Source organism: Urocampus carinirostris, chromosome 15 (assembly GCF_059441175.1).
Source record: "Urocampus carinirostris isolate Australia breed hairy pipefish chromosome 15, RoL_Ucar_1.0, whole genome shotgun sequence".
NCBI classification, from domain to species: Eukaryota; Metazoa; Chordata; class Actinopteri; order Syngnathiformes; family Syngnathidae; genus Urocampus; species Urocampus carinirostris.
The window spans coordinates 31,483,260-31,493,588 of NC_142363.1; the positions used below are offsets into that span (position 1 = coordinate 31,483,260).

Below are 10,329 nucleotides of genomic sequence, written 5' to 3' on the forward strand. Positions count from 1 at the left end.
AGCGCTGTGTCCAGGTACGGCAAACAAACACATACCCTGAAAACCTTTGTCACTGCTAAAAACACCACCACTGAAGCAAGCTATCACATTGCTCACTGCATAGCATGTTTTGATAGTTTCTGAAATAAAATTTTATTGATAAATGTTATGGTAACTGTCCATATCACTTGTTTTTTGATTGTAGTTCATTGTTGATGAAGAATGGTTGAAGTCATGGCTGTCTACAGGCCTTTCCACATGTTGCTCACATTCATTTTTTAGTTTGTTGATGAACAAGAATAGTGGAAGATAAAATTGGTGAGTTATACGATTTCAATGTATATCCATGTGGACTGGGGTAAAACGACAGCTCTGTTGGATATACAGTGGAACCTCGGTTTTCGAACGCCTCTCAGTTCGAACAAATCGGAGTCCGACCAAAATTTTCGAAAAATTCTTGCTTCGCTGTTCGGTCAAAAAATCAGAGTTCGAACGCCGTTAATGCGCGAGTGCGTAAGCTAGGGTGCGATGCTGAGCGGCGTACGGGTGTTTTAGCCCCTTATTATGCCTCCGAAGAAAGTCGATGCAAGCGGCAAAGTTGCTACAGATGAAAAAAGAAAAGTAGTGCGTACAACTATTGCATTTAAGAAAGAAATAATAGCAAAATATGAAGGAGGCGTGCGAGTGTCTGATCTTGCTAGGGAATACAGCATGGCTAAATCTACGATCAGTACGATTCTAAAGAATAAGGAGGCTGTGAAATCTAATGTGGCTAAGGGAGTGAGTGCTATAAGCAAGCAACGGCCGCAAGTTTTGGAAGAGGTTGAAAAACTGTTGATGATTTTCCTCTCCCCACCGTCCACCTGCGCCTTCTGCTGACCACCACAAAGGTAAGAAATCCTATTCATAATTATTTTCTTTATCCTTTTTTTTATTTTTACACATTCATGTTAGCGCAATCTTTCGCACGGAAGATTACGATAACGCGAACGTACGATTAGCCTGGGTTAGCTTTACGTTAAACATTCAAGGTAAACATTCAGGGTGTTGGAACGGATTAAAACGATTTAGATTATTTTTAATGGGAAAAATGATTTCGGTGATCCAACAAATCGGTTTTCGAACAGGGTTCTGGAACGGATTATGGTCAAGAACCGAGGTTTCACTGTACAAAAATTCTTGTGCGAGTCATTAATCTTGGTGTGGCACACCGATTTACAAGGACATTTGAAAGTGGCACTCCACACCGAAAAGGTTGCTGACCCCTGTTCTAAACGGTTCAATTTGCCAATATGTTGAAGTTGAACAGACATTTATGACATGCGAAACAATGAGGAACATTTTACAAATTAATACTAATTATACAAAACAAATACAGTGGAACCTCGGTTTTCGAACGCCTCTCAGTTCGAATAAATCGGTTCTCGACCAAAAATTTCAAGAAATTCTTGCTTCGCTTTTCGTTCAAAAAATCGGAGTTCAAACGCCGGGTACGCTAGGGGCGATGCTGAGCGGCGTACGAGTGTAGATTGCCCCCACCCCTCGTGAAGAACTGTTGTCACGGCAACGCGCACTCCTTCTCTGCTTTCGTTTTTCAAAAACGGTGAAGGGAGTGTTTTAACTCCTAATTATGCCTCGGAAGAAGGTCGGTGCAAGCACCAAAGTTGCTACAGGTGAAAAAAGAGGAGTAGTGCGTACAACTATTGCATTTAAGAAAGAAATAATAGCAAAATATGAAGAAGGTGTGCGAGTTTCCCTTCTTTCAGGAATACAGCATGGCTTCTGCAGACAACCGCCAAGGTAAGAAATCCTACTCATAATTCTTTTCTTTATCCTTTAACCGCTTACCACTTGTTGTGGAGACCCGGGTGCTAAATGACGTGTAAACGACCTGATTTCTTTATTTTTACACGCTCATGTTAGCGTCATCTTTCGTACGGAAGATTACGCTAACGCGAACGTACGATTAGCCTGGGTTAGCTTCATGTTTACTTTCGTGGTAAACATTTAGGGTGTTGGAACGGATTAAAACAATTTTACATTACTTTTAATGGGGAAAAAAACGACTTCGGTGATCGTACAAATCGGTTTTCGTACAAAGAAATAGAACGGATTATGGTCGAGAACCGAGGTTCCACTGTAACTCCGATGAAACCTACATATTAGACATGACTAGGATAAGGTGCTTCTGTGAAATAACAAAGCAAGTTGCATTTGGTATTTCTTTGATATCATTTGTATTTCATAGAATTTAAACATCAATCATTAATAGGCTAGGCCCGAGGGCATAGGTGTCAAACTCACAGCCCGCAGGCCACATCCGGCCCGGCATAAAATTATATCCGGCCAGTGAAATCATTTTATATCCTACATCTACTATCATGGCCCACAGACAAGTCTCAAACTACAGATCCCACAATGCAGCGCTTCTACTGCCGCCACAAGACTTTCCGAAAATGTTCCCGCATCAATCGAGTTAGCTGGAGCCTGACGAGCGCAGCCACTTTTGAAACTATCTACTGAAAAACAACACAAGTGCATTAATAGTCAGTCTTTAGTGTCAGAAAGCGGAGACCAACATCTATCACAATGTAACGGGAAGGCTCAACGGAAAAAAGCAGGGTGATGTTTCTATTGCTGTGTATTACGCGAATGCTAAACCTTCACAATGGCCGAGCAAGAAGTGGTTTCCGAAACGGAGCCTTTCAAAACCGATCGGAGGATAATTATATGTTTACTGACATTGCCGGTAAACCCGCGTGTCTTCTTTATGGAACTAATGCGGCCGTAAGTAAGGAATTCAATGTAAAACTGCACTAAAAGACAAAACATCAGAGCTGAAAAAACAGAATGCAGAGCAGAAGATACAGAAAGTTAAAGAGTTAAAGAAGAATATGAGGACTCGGCATATGTTTTTTCACAAAAGCAAAATTTCCAAAGTGAAAAGCGCAAATTGTATTTATGATTCCATTTTTTTCACATTTTGAATATGGATATTTTTGACAGGAGATATTTTAATGAAGAGCAAAGTTTGGGTTATTTAATGTTTAGGGTTGTTTTGAAATCATTTATATTTAAAGGATATTTGTGGTGTAAAGCACAAATTGTGTTTTTATTTCTATAATTCTTTGTATTAGTTTGACTTTTACAGGAGATATTTCTTATAGAGAGCAAAGTAATTTACCGTATTTTCCGCAGTATAAGGCGCACCGGGTTATAGGGCGCACCCCAAAAAATAGTTTTTGGTCCTATTTTTGACATACATAAGACGCACCGGATTATAAGGCGCTACAATGGGAACGTCGACAAAACAGTCAGATGGTTCAGTCCAACTTATTACGCCCTTAACATTCCCAAAGCTTGCAAAGAAGCAAATAGGTGTCGAGAACACGTGCGGATGCGGTGTCCGTACGATGTCACTCAAATGCATCCTTCCAAATATCATTCGGAAGGTTAAAGTCTTGGGATACAAGAAATGCCAACCATTCCTTAGTTTCTATTTTCTTTTTCGCTCGCAACTTTACTGTGCATATGACAATAAACACTTGGAATTGAGTTGAATTTAAAAATAGACACTCCGTTCCATCCATTATCTGCACCGCTTATCACAGAAACATCGAGTTCAGTCTGAAACAAGATACAGGGAAAATATATAGCTGGAGTAGCTCACCGAAGTCGTTGTGTTCAATAATAATGTGCAACCATGGTCCTCTTATATCCGTGAGTGTAGTAAATCCAGGAGAATAAAATATTTACAATACAGAATAGTAAAAAATGCTTTCTCCTTGCCGTCAACCCAACGTGTGATTCCCATTCATCTTTTTCGGCCAATTGCAGGCTTTGTTTTGCCGCTTTAGCCTATGCCAGCCTGTAAACGATAAAAAGGATCCGCCCCCTTTACCTCTGAATAACTTTAGCCAATAGTGATCGATTCAAATGATGATTGACACATTGGTTAGCCAATGAAACGCCGGTAAATAAATCCCAGCATACACCGCGGACTACTTGGCGCTCGGGGGAAAATCTAGTCGGCGGCTGCAAGTTAGTCGGAAGACTTTGCGACTTAATGTTGATCCATAAATAAGGCGCACTGTATTATAAGGCGCATGGTCAGCTTTTGAAAAAAAACAAAGGCTTTTAGGTGCGCCTTATAGTGCGGAAAATACGGTAGTTAATTTTACTTTGCTGATAACATTGGAAAAGCTATGTAGCTAGCTAGTTAGTGAGCAGCCATGTTTTGAAAAGGCGCCACCATGAAATATTTTTTCTGTTTTTAATCTTTGACAATTTTTATTCCGGAGTATGTCAAAGAAAATAAAGCAAAAAAATGGTTCACTTTATTTATGACTATATCATTTAAATGTGCTAGTAGCGTTATTAAAGCTATTTCACTAGTTTGCTTGAAAGTCCTGTTTTAAAAAAGGCGCCAACATATATGTATATATATTTTTTTTTAATGGAATTGGACATGAACACTTAGTATTCAGCATAAATGTAAATTATGACCAAATATGAACAACAAAACCATTTAAAATTACGTTATTAAAAAAGGAAAAAAAAAGACAAAAAAGGAAAACACAGACCCGAAGGAGACGCTTTAAAATTTAAAACTTGTGGAGTTCCACCCTGCGTGATGACGTCACAGAGCCGACCACGTTAGGTCGGCTTTCTCATGACAGCGCATTAAAAACATTTCGACATGAATGAAAGTCGCATGGAAACCAGTTTTAAATCGGAGTGAAACACATAAACATGGAAAAACAATTGGGAAAAGATGACAACTGTGGACGTACCTCGTTTAGCCGGCTAGCTACGTGGCACCGTCACTTGCTCGCTCGCTGGCCACGCGTCACTTCGGCTGCAAGCCCCCCCACCCACAGAAAAAAAATTAAAAATAATTTGAAGAAAAAAACTGAACAAGAAATCAAATTTAATTCGGATTTAATAAGTAGCGTGCTCACTGAAGTCTGTGGACTGTTCACACGTGCCCGCGCGTGCACGTTACGTACCCGAAATCCAGCGTGGTTGAGTGACGTGCGCGTGCTCGTCTGCCCCCCACCCTACAGAATTTAGATTTATGGGTAGGGTCTCTAATTATATCCTTTTTTTTTTAATAACTAACTTTAAAAGTTAACTTGTAGGAAACCCACAGCGACAGAATACCGCTACATTTTTTTCCAAAACAAGAGAGTGCACGCTCGGACGATACCACTTAGTTCACAGGACAGGGGGTGCTTGAGTCAGCTCAAATGGATTTAAATCACAGTTGGAATCAGTTTTAAAGTATTTCAATATTTGTTTGGATTTTTTTTACATTTGAAATGTTATGATGTTAAATAATCCCTGCAGATTCTTCCTAACACAAGAAAAGCACAGGACTTGACATGAAAAGCCTATTCTGAGTTACAATACATTGCGTCAGAAATATTGGTTTCACCTGACATTTTTTCAAAATACGTCACCCAAAATTGATAACCCATTGATTGATTTAACCTGTTATATATATAACTGGTGTTTTTCTTTTTTTCTTTCTTTATTCAGTTTATTTAATTCTCTTTATTTTTATAGCTCTCAGGAAGCTTTTTTTGATCATTTCAAATCACGTACGCTGGTTCGAGACTGGAGGGAAATATATGTGGACCTGGAGAGAGATATGTAAGGGAAATTTTTGTTTTATTATAGTTTGAATGTGCCTGTGTATGATTTTATCCTCAAAAGTGCCTTAACGAAGCCAAAGATTATATCCGGGTGCTGTTTGTATTCTTGCAACAATTGTTTCCTCTATTACTCATGATGGCCTTTGCTTTGGTGCTGGGAAGTCCGAGGAAGACCTTTCGGGTGGCTCTAGCTCAGGAGGTAAAGCGGTCCTCCTGGGATGAAGAGGTCGCAGTTTCGATTCCTGGCTCATCCGTGTTATATGTCGAAGTGTTCTTGGGCAAGACACTGAATCCCTAATGTCCCCAATAAGCAAGTAGGCGCCTTGCATAGCTGAAGCTGCTATCAGTGTGTGAATGGGTAAGTGTGAAACACATTGTAAAGCGCTTTGGGAGATCTTCTTTTCAGACTAAAAGCACTATACCAGTTCAGTAGCCTAGATGGTAAGGCGCCTGCTTTGAGACTGGGAGGTCGGTGGTTCGCGCCCCGGCCGAGTCATTCCTAAGACTTAAAAAGTGGTCGGCGGCGCCCTCTGTTGGCTGCGGCTGCATCGGCTCGCTACAACGGGTCAGGTGCAATCGACATTTCGTTCTGTGTACATTGTTACACAGAATGACAATACAAGGAAATTATTATTATTATTATATAAATGCAGACCATTTACATTTATAGCTCTTTCTTAAGCTGTTTTGGCTTTGTGTTGTTTTTTTGGCTGTATCCTGCCAATTTTGTTTCAAATGAAGCGATGTTCAATAAAATGAAAAAAATAAATATTGGAAAAAGTACTTTTCATTATGTCATGTGTACAAAGTAATCACATATTTACATATTTCTTTGGTCTTAAAGATATGTGTGTCTAAATATAATTTAAAGGAACAGTGTGTGATAATTAGCGCCTCCTAGCGGTAAAAAAATGGTAATCTCGCTTGTGCCTTTATCAAGACATATGGTTTTTAGATCTTGAGTAAATCGGCAATAAATTTATGGATCTGAACAATAACCAAGTACTTTTGAGACAAATCTCTTGGGTGAACATGACAGTAATATGTACCTTAAATTTTCAGTTGCAGGAAGTTCTTCCCATTATACATTACTACTGAAAAACACTGCCTTAATTTTTTGCATGGCCCATAACAAACCTCCATAATTGACACCTATCCCTTGCACTGATACACATTTCAGGCTGCGTAATTTAGGTGTAGCATTCACCTGTCCTCTAGGGTGCAACCAGTAGGGTGCGGTGACGCCATACAAACTAATGCTAGCTGCCGTTATTCGCCATAGAAGTAAAAGAACAATAGCAAAGCGAAGGCACCAAAGAGCAGCGTCGGCGTCATTTTAAAGCAGACTTGAGAAACATGGCAACAACTTCAAGCATTTACACAACATTAAAATTTAAGCATTTAAGGATTTCAAGTACCGTGTTCGAGCCCCACGTTGGGCGCCACTGAATGTAGGAGAAAATACAGGTTCGATATCTTTTAAGTCTTCTTACGTGATTTAATCAAGTACACGGAGGCCTTGTCATGAGGGGAGCTCTTTATTTCGTCATCCCAAAGAACTCAGAGAACTCCAGACATAACGCTTTTATAGCTTCAATTTGAGTACAACCCAAAAGGCGGCCCTAGTCCTCAGTAACAACAAGGAAGATGCTGTCGTACCCTTATTAGGACATGTTGTTCGCCTCAGTTTGCTCAGAGAGTCCTTGCAGGTCCCATGCCCTTTTAAGGAAACTCAATTGTCTTGCCAAGGACCTTCTCGAAATGATGTCAACATTCCCTCACAACTGTAAGCAAGTCTTTCTATATTCCTAAATGTATGCAACTCTATTCTACAAATGCAAGTCTATTTTCCACAACATGAACCCTGAAAAATGCGTATGCATTAGTAAATCGAAGGAGTCCAAATAGAGAAATACTGTTTATTTCCAAATGCTGTCAATAAATGCTGTTCAGTACAAATTCATCAAATGGTAACACAAACGTTCAACTTTCGGGCAGGAAGCTTAGAAAAATACTTTAAGCAGCGATGTTAAAAGCGAAGAAGACGTTTCCTCATGCAAATTTGATTCAATCAAGTTTTTTTTCGACTTGGATTTGTGCTCATCAAAGACATCCTTCATACAAAACCAGAATCCGGAGGGAAAGCAAACTTTTGTGCGTCGTCTTCTCGGAAGACAATCGGAAAAGGAAGTTGTCAAAAACGGATTTCACTCCTCTGATAAAGTTTTTGAGCAGCGCAGCAAATACTCTCTTCTTGGACATTTGTTCTCAGTGGGGTACTTTTGATCAAAGGGACAGTGTGTAATATTAAGTGCCTTGGGGGGAGAAAACAAACCATTCATTTAAAAACAAAAACAAAAACATTGATTTGACTACTAGGCAAAAATACATGAACTATCATACCAATGTTAATGTAGAGATAGATAAGATAGAGACAGACGGACAAATATTCATAGGTCGATAAATTCGTATTTCTTTTACATAGCAGAATCCATTCCTGGTAGTTGCCGCATTGTTTGTCTGCCAAGTTGCTTGCATTGGCATTGATTTTCGTTAGCATTAGACAGCAGTGCCATCTAGTGGTCAAATATTACACACTGGGGCTTTAAGGAAGAACAAAAAAAAAAAAAACCTCCCAGGTCAGTCATAAGTGAGTTAAAACTGTTTAAATCTAGGCTTGTATATATGTATTCTATATTTTCATGTTGACAATATCTGTGTATTATTTTTTATTGCAACATCCATTGCAGCCTGGTCATCCTGGAGGGCGGATGACCTCAAGGTTTCTTCATTTTCCTCATGAGGTTTTTGAGTTTTCCCTTGCCCTCATGTCAGATTTAGATCAGGGGATGGTGTCATAATAGTCTGCGGTCTGTGCAACTCTGAGACTCCTTGTGATTAAGGGCGTCACAAATAAACATGACATGACAGTTAAAGTTATTACCCTGTTCACTCAATAAGTATTTGTACAACGAATAACCAGATCATTTGATTTTTTTCAAAGATTTTAGCAGATAATTATCTATACTCACAGAAAAGAAAAATAAAATATCACAATTAAAGCCCCGGTGTGTAATATTGGACCACTAGATGGCACTGTGTTGTCTGGTGCAAGCAAAGGCCAATGCCACCGAGCACAGCAGGATGCCTGACAAATATAATAATAATAATAATAATAATTTCCTTGTATTGTCATGGCGGCGACCTAAATGTGGATTGCACAGTGTAGGATTTTTTTTTATAAAAATTAACATTGGTATGATTGTTCATGTATTTATGCCTAGTATTCAAATCAAAGTTCTTTTTTTTACTGAATGAAAGTTTCTTGTATCACGAGGAGGCACTAGAGCAGGGGTGTCAAACTCATTTTAACTCGGGGGCCACACGATGGAACAAACATTCTGTAGGGGGGCGGACTAGTAGATTAAAGAGAAAGAAAGAGAGATAAAGAAATAAGAGGAAGAGGGAGGGAAAAGAAAAGAGAGGGCGGGACAATGAAAGAGAGAGAGGGTGAGAGACAAAGGAGATGAAAAGAGAAGTCGTGAGAGAGGGGGAAAGAAAGGGAGAGGAAGAAAGAAATACAAAGAAAAATAGAAAGACAGAAGGAGAGAAAAGAAATCGCGAAGAGTAGGAAGAGAGAAAGAGAAAAGGAAAAAATGAAGTTAGAGCAAAAGAAGTTAAAAAGACACAGAGAAAGAGACAAGAGCAACAAAGGAAGAGAAAAAGAGAGACACAGAGAGTGAAAGGGACAGAGACAGAGAGAGGGAGAATAGGTGTTGAAGAGAGAGAGAGAGATAGAAATAAATACAAGTACAGTATCTTTGTGAGAAGCACCTGGCTTTGGCACCATCAAGTTGACATATTTCAACCTGCCGCTTGTTTTTCTCTTGTGCTTCTCTGAGTGTTGTCTCGCGGGCCATATTCAATCCCCTATCGGGCCTCATCTGGCCCGCGGGCCGCCTGTTTGACACCTGTGCACTAGAGATTACACACTGTCCCTTTGTACAATTTTGTGAAATAACTACTCGGGATGTTCAATACTAGTTCTTCGGACCAATACCAATACTGATACAACTAGCACAGTTTCCATATTTTCTCCTCTACAAAAAAAATATATATTAAAAGAAAAAGTGTCGCCAATATTAGTATTGGCTACAATTATAGAACAGGTACCGTAAAAAAGGCTAGTATCAGCACATATGCCTAGTATTGGTACTTAAATATTTAAAGGGACAGTGTGTAATAGTTAGTGCCACCAAAAATACAGAAACTATCATATCAATGTTAATTTTAATACAAAAATCATAGGTAGAGAAATTTGTATTTCCTTTACATAGTGGATCCCATCCTAGAGGTCGCCGCCATGTTTGTCAGGCATCTTTCTGCTACTCTATGCTACGTGGTAGTTTTTTTTTTTAATCCGGATTAGACAATACAGTGCCCTCTAGTGGTCAAATATTACACACTGGGGCTTTACAGAATAACAAACGAAAAAGGGGGTTTATTTTTAACGGTATTAGCTAGCTAGCTCACAAAACACCACGGAACGTGGCTCAGGCGCTTTATAAGTGCACTCCGTTGAAAATTAAAGGGCAAATATAGTTTATATGCTCCATCTTTATTTTAAAGCCTTAAAAAACGAGTCTAATCCTAGAATTCTGGACTAGACCTAAACCCCAATTCTAATGGAAGC

The 10,329-nt window shown here is 39.3% G+C and overlaps 1 protein-coding gene across 2 annotated transcripts in view; it reads right to left on the reverse strand.

The window, feature by feature from the left end:
- The window catches only part of brf1a (BRF1 general transcription factor IIIB subunit a), a 102,292-nt gene extending 97,141 nt beyond the window's left edge, over positions 1-5,151 (reverse strand). Inside the window, exons 1-2 of one of the 2 annotated variants that reach the window (XM_088355057.1) lie at positions 4,941-5,151; positions 4,773-4,837 (exon numbers count right to left, since the gene is read on the reverse strand). The gene's annotated coding sequence lies outside the window, so the exon portion shown is untranslated. Of the gene's footprint in view, positions 1-4,772 lie in introns of both variants that reach the window. The other variant, XM_088355055.1, reaches the window with a different exon arrangement.
- Positions 5,152-10,329: the final 5,178 nt, after the last annotated feature.